General features: G+C 47.6%; 1 protein-coding gene and 1 pseudogene across 1 annotated transcript in view; both read left to right on the top strand.

Annotated features, from left to right (window-relative positions):
* Nucleotides 1-2264: 2264 nt before the first annotated feature.
* Nucleotides 2265-9737, top strand: part of CEMIP (cell migration inducing hyaluronidase 1) — a 105639-nt gene continuing 98166 nt past the window's right edge. Inside the window, exon 1 of the mRNA XM_008491983.2 lies at nucleotides 2265-2366. The gene's annotated coding sequence lies outside the window, so the exon portion shown is untranslated. The remainder of the gene's footprint in view (nucleotides 2367-9737) is intronic.
* Nucleotides 2674-9737, top strand: part of LOC103526914 — a 49303-nt pseudogene continuing 42239 nt past the window's right edge.

Genomic DNA, 9737 nt, shown 5'->3' with positions numbered 1-9737 from the left:
ATGTGCACTTCTTTGTTCTGCTTTAAAATGAGATGGAGGTCTTTAGAAAACCAGGATGATAAGTTCAGTCTCAGTTACTCTGAAATTCTCTTGCTTGGGACACAGAAAACTCAGTATGGAACAGAACAGCACTGAAATAATTCACCTGAAAGTCGTTCTTTCTGAAACGAGGATTAAATCAGTGTATTTGTATAGATTTTCAGGCTATAGAGGGAAAATTGCCTTGAAGGGTTTAAACATTGCTTGCACCTTAAAAATACTGGATTCTTGTTCAGGAAAAGGCCCATGTAAACAGATATAACTTTGCTGACTATTTCATAAGGCCTCCACAAAATTTAGCATGAAAAAAAGCTATAGTCATTTCCACTGTTACAATGGTAGACTAATAATTTCTGCCTTTTGTTTAGATTGCAAACCTCTTCCAAAGAGTAAATATTTCACATAAAGATGGATGAGATTTCTAGGGCCACAGCAGGTGTAACATGAAAATTCAGTTCAGCTTCTACCTCAAATTTTGCTTTTATGGAACAATTGAATTCAGATAATTTACTCAGGGGAGTTTAAGGAAAAATACTCCTTATTTGCCTTGTCCTGCCTGAAACTTCCACAGGTAGATATATTTTTCTCAAAAAAAATTTTGGCCCATCCTCCTATTCTGATAATAATTCTGTTTTCCCATGACCTGCATTCATATATGTCATATTCAGATAAGAAGGAGGCTCAATGCTGAGTAATGCTGCTTATTTTGGAAAGAAAAATGACAAAAGCTATTTGAGACAGGAATAGAAGTGCCAGCATTAAATGATAGATGAACAGCTGGTAGCAAGCATGGCAGCTCTAATGTTTCCCTATGTTTATGGAGTATTGAAATGAGGGAGTGTTATCTGGATTTGTTTCTCTAGGCTGGATGCTTAAGTTCAGATTCAGCAATACCCTGGGTCCCAGGACAAGCTGTAGGAGTGTGGATGGTTTCTGTTTAGCATACCCGTGAGTGTTGCTTCTACTCCAGAGCTGTTGGAGTGTGGGGCATGGCTGCTTCCAGTCTGTTCCCATATTTTGTCTGTCAGTACTCGTTCCTTATTAACATGACTATAGCCTCTTTGTGCCTTCTGTCAGAAGAAACCTTGCACCAGAATAAATTTCAGAGGTGGCAGATTGGAACAGTTTGGCCAGATGATGGCATACAAATGTCTCTGAGATCAGCAGCACCTGTGGCTTTGCACCTCTTTGGTTGTGGCCCCGGGCAGGAGCAGTGGTTGGCACTGTTGCCTGCCCACTTCTAGCTCATCCTAGCTGGGTGTTGGTCTGTGATGAGGGATAAGGGATTGTGTGTCAACTCTGGGAGGGAGAAGGCAGTGGCTGCCTTAAGCAATTTTTATGAGCTTCCCCGGGAAGCTCAGTTATGATGTATTTTAAAGCATATATATATATATAAATATATATGTATAAATATATATATATATATATATAAAGTGATATCCTGGTTCACAGGAAACAAACCAGTGTGTTGTGGTCCTTCCACAGGAGGAGCCATGTCCTGTGAGACTAGAACCCAGGCAGGAACCTGCAAAAGCAAGGAATACAGTCTCAGCGCACGAGGGTCAAAGCATCTGGGTTTCCTTGAGGCCATGTCTTGTCAGAGCACCTTCTAAGGTTTTTTTTTTCTTTCACCACCAGCTCTGACTACAGGTACATTTGGTCAGGTGGTGGGCAGTGAAGATCCCGGTACTACTCTGCTTCCTCACTGTCAGGGTAACTTTTGCAACCCCTGGGTTACAGTGTTTTCCATAGATATGCCAGGCACAGGACAGCACAGGTGAACACCCCTGTGTGAGGGTGCCGGAGGGGCCCAGGAAGGGCTCAGGCATGCCAAGCCCTCGTAACCACATCGGGGTCTGGCGTGCCTCAGCCCCTGCCCTTCTTGGGGATGCAGTTGTCGCCCCAGCTGCACACTTTGTGGGGTTTGTGAACCCAGCCGGGTGCTCCGGGGGTCTGCACAGATCCCCTGGGCTGAGACTTTCCCCCCTCCCCATTCCCCCGGGGAACCCGCAGCCCCCGAGCTGGAGGAGACCTTTGCATGCGGGCATCGAAGCGCCCGTGGCAGATATACGTCCAGGCTGGAGGGATCGTCCCCGGCTGGGAGGAGTCAGCAGCTCCGCTGCTGTAAACAGTGCGGGCACCGCCAGCGGTTGGAAGATGGATATAAATAGGGAGGCGGAGGGGAGGCAGCGGGAGCGGAGGAGCGGGAGCTGCCTGCGCCTGCCTGCTCCTGCCTCCACTGCCTGCAGCCGGGGTGCCCAGCACCCGGGTCGGGAGCTCCCGAGAGGCGGAGTACAAAGTTTGCGGCTCGGCGCTGCCAGGAGTAGGTAAGCGGTCCTTGCAGCCGAAGTTTGAAATCCTCCGGTGCTTCTCGTCGATCTGCCGCTGGGGTTTTCTCCTCGCTGGCTCTCTATTCCTACTGCTCTTGCGGTTGCTTCGCCGTGTTCGGGGTTTTGTGGAGCTGGGGAGGGGGGATTTAGGTTTTCCGTCTTGCTACGTTAAGTGAATGAAAAAAAAGAACGCAAAAACAAAACACAGCAAAACAAACAAATAGGAAAAAAACACAAACCAAACAACCCAAACACCTCGAAAGCATAATGTGCCTTTGCGCCGCCTCCGTGCAAAGCTGCGGCGATGGACCCGCTTCAGTTCACGTGTTGCGGGGCATCTGTCCCCCCCCAGCTGGGGTTAGGAGGTACCGGCTGCGGGGCCACTCGGGATGCGCCAACCGTGGGGAGCCCCGGGGAGCCGAGCTCCTCCTGGCCTTTAGCGTCGAACCCGGAGCCGGTCCCGGGGCAGCCACGGGACTCGTCGAGGAGCGGCGGCAGTGCATCAGGTTGGTACCGCACCCTTCTGCGCCCTTCCGCGCCCCTCCGCGGCCGCCGCCTCTGTCGCCCGTCTCTTGCAGGGTCCTGCCCGGAGGCCGTCCCGCACCTCGCCCCGTGGCGACCCGGTTCCGACCCCCGCCGCGCCGATGTGTTGGGCCAGGGGGCGGCCCTGCTCCTGGAGAGCTCCACCGAGTTCCACTCCCTCGTCATCCGCGACGGAGGTAAGCGCGGCCGCCCGTTCCTTCGGGGCCGCCGGTTGCTCCCGGAGCCCGGGGAGGTTGGGGGGGGGGAGGACGGCCCGGCAGTGCTTTTCAGCAGGTAGCACCCCCGGCAGTGCGCACCCCTAGCCCCGCTCTTCTCCCTGTGCCTATCAGGGAGCCTGGTGTTCGCCGACCGCCCCCACGGTCCACCCATCACCCTGCGGGCTCGCTACATCCTCATCCAGGACGGCGGGAAGCTGCACATCGGCTCGGAGCGCTGTCCCTACAGTTCGCGGGCCACCATCTCTCTGTATGGGCGATCTGCCGAGGGGGCGGCTGTGGAGGGCTTCGTGGGAATGGGTCGCGGCGGTGTCCTGGTACTGCACGGCCAGTGTCCCCGCTTCTGGACCTTCCTGGACAAAAACTCGCACGCCGGCGGGCTCCCCTACGGACCCTATTCCTCGGAAAAGCGTTGGGGCAGCCGCGGGCTCAACCTCCGCATCCTGGACTCCGGGACGGGGCGGGTGCTGGCGGCCGGCCGCTTCGACACCCACCTGCGGTCCGGCGAGTGCCGGTGGCTGATCGCCTTCCTGGCCCGGCCGGCTCCCGGCAGGCTGGTGGCGGCCGCCGTGGGAGACTCAGCCGCCCGCAGCCTCACGCTGGAGACGCGGCTGCTGCTGCGGGACCGCCTGGGCCGCCGGTTCATCGCCCGCCTGGGCTACAGGTGAGGCGGGCGGGGGTGCGGAGGGACCCGGGGGCGGGAGGAACGGGGCGGGGGGGCCGGGCCCGCGGTGCCACCATGGACAGCTCCCGGCCCGGAGAGAGAGAGACCCGGCCCGGCAGAGAGCCCGGGGGCTGGGCTGGGCCCGGGGAGAGCCCGGGCTGGGGCAAGAGGGAAAGGAGGGGAGGCAAGGATGCCACGTTGCACCCTCCCCTCCTGTCGCTGCTCTCTGGGGGATGGAGGGTTCGGGGAGTCACTCGCTTTGATCCTTCCTGGTCTCCTTCAGGCAGCCCTGGGCATTGGTGGGGATTCTTGGAGGAGATCAACTTTCCATAGCAGAAGAAAAACGGGAATATCATGGGAATGGAACGGGGTTAGCTGTTGTCCAAAAAGATTTCCTCACCTAAGGCATGTACTGCATGTTGCTGTTACTGCCTTCAGAGGATGGATAAGAGGTTTAGTCTTCCCTTACAGTTGCTAGTCTTCTGCTCTTTGCTCTGATATTTTTTCTAGCTGCTATGAATCTGAGCAGTTCATTGATAGTAATAGCTTGCTCACATTGGTGGTGACCAAGCTAGCAGCGGTGCCCGCACAAAGTAACATTTTGTCTGCCTACAAAGAGATGACAATGACAAATCTAATGGCTATAGCACTTCTATTGCACACAGTTATCTAGATAAAAATCAAATTAGTGTGCTCTTCAGCTAATTGCATAATTCTGTCGTGCACAACTGTAAAAATAATTGCTTCATTTTTCAGGGGTGTCTTATAATGGATTTAGAGTGGAAGTGTCCAAAGGAATAATTCTTCATTTGGTAGATGAAGTTACAAGTTGGTTGCCTGGTGACTGGATTGTTATGGCCAGTATAGATTGTTCTGTGCATCAGGCTGAAGAGTTTAATCTCTTCCCTTGCCCTGAATGTAAAAAACAATCAGGTGAAAATTGAAAAATTGATAGTATGGAATATTTTTATCGAGCTAGTAATTTGTGGTAAACATTTACTTTGTCTTGACTTTCATATTTCACATTTATATTTATTTACCATTTTAGCTTGTTTTTACCCCATGAATACTTGGACAATTTTCATATGAAAGATGAAGGCTCCAATATTGGGATTTTAAAGTCTGATTAGGGCAACAGCCCCTTGTAGAAGTCAGGGGAATGGCTGTGATCTCCTCTGGGATCAAATACTTATAACTGGGTGTGCACTTGCTTAGAACAATGTGATAATGAAGACACTGTGCTTACTCTGAATGAAAACCTGTCTGATTTTCACAGGCAGCCACTTTATCTTCACATTGGAGAAGTCATAGATGGGCAGAGGTCAGTGTGCTGACTAGAAATACAGTCATTCAAGGAGAAATGGGAGACTCCTGTTATGGACAAAATCAATGTCAGTTTTTTTCCTTTGACACGTTTGCTGGACATATTAAAGTGAGTAATTTTTAATGCATATGCCTGTAGGTGGATTCAGATAGTACCTTTCTTGGTTTGTAAACAAGCAATATGTGTGAAACTCCCATGGTTTCTGAGGAGAGAAGTATGAGGAAGTCTGTGAAGGTAAGGAAATGTTGTTAGCAAAACTGGACTTGAGATGAGGCTGTGCCATTTCCTTCACTGCATATACAAAAAAGTGCCCTTCCCCAGGATGGGTCATCGGTGACATCTCTGTCAGTAAGGTCAGTGTGAATTTACATAGTTCATGAGGTGTCACAGAAGAAATTTTCTTTCCTCAGAGCAAGCCTGGTCCCTTCATGGCTCACAGAGGTGCTGACTCTCATCCTGCTGTGCTTTCCCTCCTCCAATTGCCCCGTGTGTTCTTGGTGGCAGTGCAAATGTTTGCAGTTGTAGGGAGCTGGTGTGAAATTACTCCTCTACCACTTGGTGGAAAAGGGGGAGCTGTGCAGGTCTCACCTCAAAATCATTGGACAGAGATAAAACAGAGCCTGATGTTAAGTGCTACATCTTTCTGTAGCTGGCAGGAGCACTTTGCTCACAGCCATCTCAGACAAGGCTGTTGAATGCTGCAGAAAGTGTTTAGCAGTGGTTCCTTGGCAGCCCCGTGCCCTCAGGGATGCAGCTGGTGGCACACAGCTCTGCAGGGGCTGCACTGCTGCGAGTCCCAGCAGGGACCTGGCAGCTCCTCCTGGGATTGGGCCCAGGTTTTCCCTGGAAACATATTGCCTAATGAGGAGGTGGTGGGGGAAGTGTGTTTCTTTTTGCGTGTGTTTATATGGTAATGCCTTACTTGGATCTATGTTTGTCTCAACAGATCCTAAGGAATTTTAGCTCTGTTCACATGGCAGGAGTGGAACTAAAAAATATGGGGCAGCAAATCCGAGGCAGATATCCTGTACATTTTCACTTGGCTGAGGAGGTGGATGAGAGAGGAGGATACAAACATCCAACGTACCTTGATAACCTGGCTATCTACCACTGCTTCTCTAGGTGTGTTGCCAAACATGGAACCCAGGGCCTTCTGGTAGGAGACATGTTTTATTAATACCAAGTTCCTTTTTTTTGATTATGCACTGCTAAACAGTCAGAGCCACTTGTGATGGAGAGAGAAAACAGAATATTGAAGAAAGGCATCTTTTCCCCCCAAAATGTCATAACTTGTCAACTTCATTTGACTGTTGTTCAGACTTTGACTGTTGCTCTGGTAGTGCAGCTCCGTAAAATTAATTTTAGATCATTAGTATTGCCTAATTAATATTAGTAAAAGTGTGTTCAGGTATTGTGAAGTCTTTGCCATGATTTTCTGGACACTTTGTGATAATAAGAACTTCCATTTAAAATAAAACAGTGGACTTTAAATGGACCTGAGTGAAGCAATCAACCTTTAAGTTGCAAAGGAGATAAAATAGGCAGGGGTTGTTCAAGTCAGGGCAATGTGGAATACATCCACAAATACTCACATGACAAAGGGAATGGAATACGAAACGGACAGACCCAAACAGTCCCTTCAGTGCCAGCAAAACCCTCAGAAACTTGGCTTTGACCTAGTTCCTCACAAGCACTTTGTGGAGAATAACTTAAAAAAAACACAAAAAAAAGCCATGCATGTTGTAGCTGGAAAATATAAATTCCCATTCAGCTACTGACATGCCCAGTTGCTTCGTGCTCTGCAGGACCCTGAATGGTGTTTTGGTGTCTGTGGGAATTTCCTCATTTACCTGAGGTGTGCTCAGGCAGAGACTCTCCCTGAACTATCCATGACCTCCTGTGTTTTTCCTACAACTTTTTCTCAACTTTGGACATTAGGCTGTGTAAGATTCATCATAAATACACTCTGGTGGGACCTTTGTGTGAAAGGGTTCCCCCAAAAAAGATGTGTTCATGAAAATGTGATGCTGGACTTTAACAACCATGATCATTTTCCTTGTACCCTCCACTGGATTTGACTTCTCCAGATCACTCACAATTATTGATTGCCTTCTCACACAGGTATTTTTCTCTGGTTGAAGAGCCTTTTGTGTACAGAAACTTTAGGTGGCAGGAGACTTGTCCAAAATATGTGGATATGGTTTAACTCCCTATTTCTTCCCATTGGTATTAAACCTCTGAAATTGAAGGAACCTTCCAAGGATGAAAAAAATAAGCCTTGTGTTAATACTGGTTCTGACAAGAATGCTGTAATCTCTTGCTCTTTCTCAGAAGTGGGGTTGCCAAGGGTTTATCTGTATGCTTGGTATTCAATAATTGCAAAATAAGAATGCAAGAATGTGAGATCCAGTCCCCATCCCATCAGACTGCTGAGGGCTTTGAGTCCATAGATCAGTAAATAGATTTTACAGCAAAGGTTAAATATGTGTTTCAGTGGATGAAACCTGGTTTCAATGCAGTTATTAGAATGAAGAGTAATTAATAGAAAGCCTTTCTTTAAGTTAAATAACATAGATGGGTACCTATGTTATCTATTTTAGCATCAGATTACAGAACTTCAGCCCTTGAGGCAGACTAAAACAGGTGGTTTTCCCCTTTCCTGATTTGAGGGTTTAGAGGATGAAATTGCAGAAGTATGTCACAGGAGTGCTGTGGTTTGTGCTTTGCTGTGCACAGGTCCTGGGGTGCTGTCTGCCAGGCCTTTCTCCCATCTGCTGCTGGGGGTACCAGCCTTGTCCTGGTGCCTGCAGCTCAGGTCCCAGGTCCCTGCCCCTGGCTGGAAGCTGCTGCCACACGTCTCCCACTGCCCTGGCACATGTCAGATGCTCACAGACCTCTGTAAGCTTTCATTTCTAATGTTGCAGTGCATGAAGGTCACTTATATTGTGTTGCTGAACTATATATAATTCAGTGTCTAGTGGCATCTTAATTGTCTGGTGTTGGGCACACCAGAGGGGCCATAGCCTGTATTGGGGGTGATGTTTGCTGCTGCCACAGACAGTAATCTGCTACTGCCACAGTGCCCCAGGCAGCCTGTCCTTCCCAAGCTTTTTGTGCTTTTTGTTTCTATCTGTGATATGCCGGAACTGATCATTTATTGAGGGTTTGAGCTAATGGCATGAGCCCTTATCTTTCAATGCAAATGCAAGTGAGCTTTAAGTTATGTTATTTCTGATTAAGAGAATGATCAATATGGTTTTATGTATGTAAGTTTTCAGGGCTTCCATGAGTGCCTGAAGCTGTGATGAATGATAATGTAATTAGAACTAAAATCTAGTTTTGGTTAGAAGGCTGTTTTCAATTGTACCTGTCTGAAGGACAGGTTAGCCAAACCAGATAAACCCAGAAAAATAACACTCTCCAACTGAAACACTGTGTAAAACAGTAAGCAGTTTGCTGTTTGTTTCTTTCCAGAACAGTCTTCCATGGCTTCCTTAGTGCACCTTTTGCCCCTTGTTTACAAGAACAGAAGTAAGCCAGGCTTAAGGTTCTTAGCAGGTTGGCAAAGAGAGTTGCATTTTTGTCTAAATCCATTTCATATCTGTATTTCCAAGACTCAGCTGGTCGGGATAAGTTCAGTGTGACTGCACATAGGCTCTCTGTTACCCTCCATGTAGCTAACCCTAAGCTGTTACACCAGTGTGCAAGGTCTTAGTGGATTTCCAAAAGTATATCAGTCAAGACTTGGGTACCTGGTTGTGCTGTGCCTTATTTTTAACTTTCTCTTGAACACCTCATTAGTGCAGAAACAAGAGCAGCAGATGAGAAGTTTGAGGGGTGACTGCCAAGAAAACACGGAAATCCAGTAGAGATATCCCTGTGGGGATTATACCTTTTGTGACTTCAGATGTTATGTATGGTTCCAGCCCATAAAGTGGAAACCAGAGGATATGAATCTGAAATGAATTTAATTCAAGTATCCTTCTGTATACAGAAATAATGAAGCAGGTTAATATTAGTTAATCTTGCAGTCTTACATGGACATAATTCTGACGTCAACAGGAATTTTGTATGCCTGAGGAGTGAATAAATATGCTGACAGGGATCATTTGAGTACAAGTTAGGTTTCAGTAAGATTTAGTAACAAATAGCTGGTATTTTAACAGTATTTACATTTAAAAGAAGCATTTCTGAATTTGTCTTCATAAGACTGTACATCAAAGGAGGCTTGTGCTAAGTCCTCTCGGTCAAATTAAGGTTTAAGGCAATATCCCTGTGCATGTCAGTTAATCTTAAATAGGCTGAAACAGTAAAATACCATCTCTGCCCAGGCTGATCACTACAGGAGTGACAGGGCCCTGCACCTCCTGAGAGTGGAGGAGGAAGAACAGAAGCCTTCTTAATACAAATTACTTCATATTGTATCTTTTTAAAGAATTTCTTATTTTATTTGGAAAATGTTGCAGACATGAACGTTTCTGGAGTAACCAGGGTAACTTGTTGGTTTATCAGGCAAGACACACTTAACTTTCTACAGGTTACTCCATGGTGCTGAAATGAAATTTCTCTCCTAGAGCCCAGGGAGGACAGTTTTAAATGCAGTATTTTGCAGTTTTCCTTTA

The sequence above is a fragment of the Calypte anna genome, chromosome 10 (genome assembly GCF_003957555.1).
Source record: "Calypte anna isolate BGI_N300 chromosome 10, bCalAnn1_v1.p, whole genome shotgun sequence".
Classification (NCBI taxonomy): Eukaryota; Metazoa; Chordata; class Aves; order Apodiformes; family Trochilidae; genus Calypte; species Calypte anna.
Note: the sequence above shows the minus strand (reverse complement) of the source record. Positions and strands in the feature narration are given on the sequence as shown.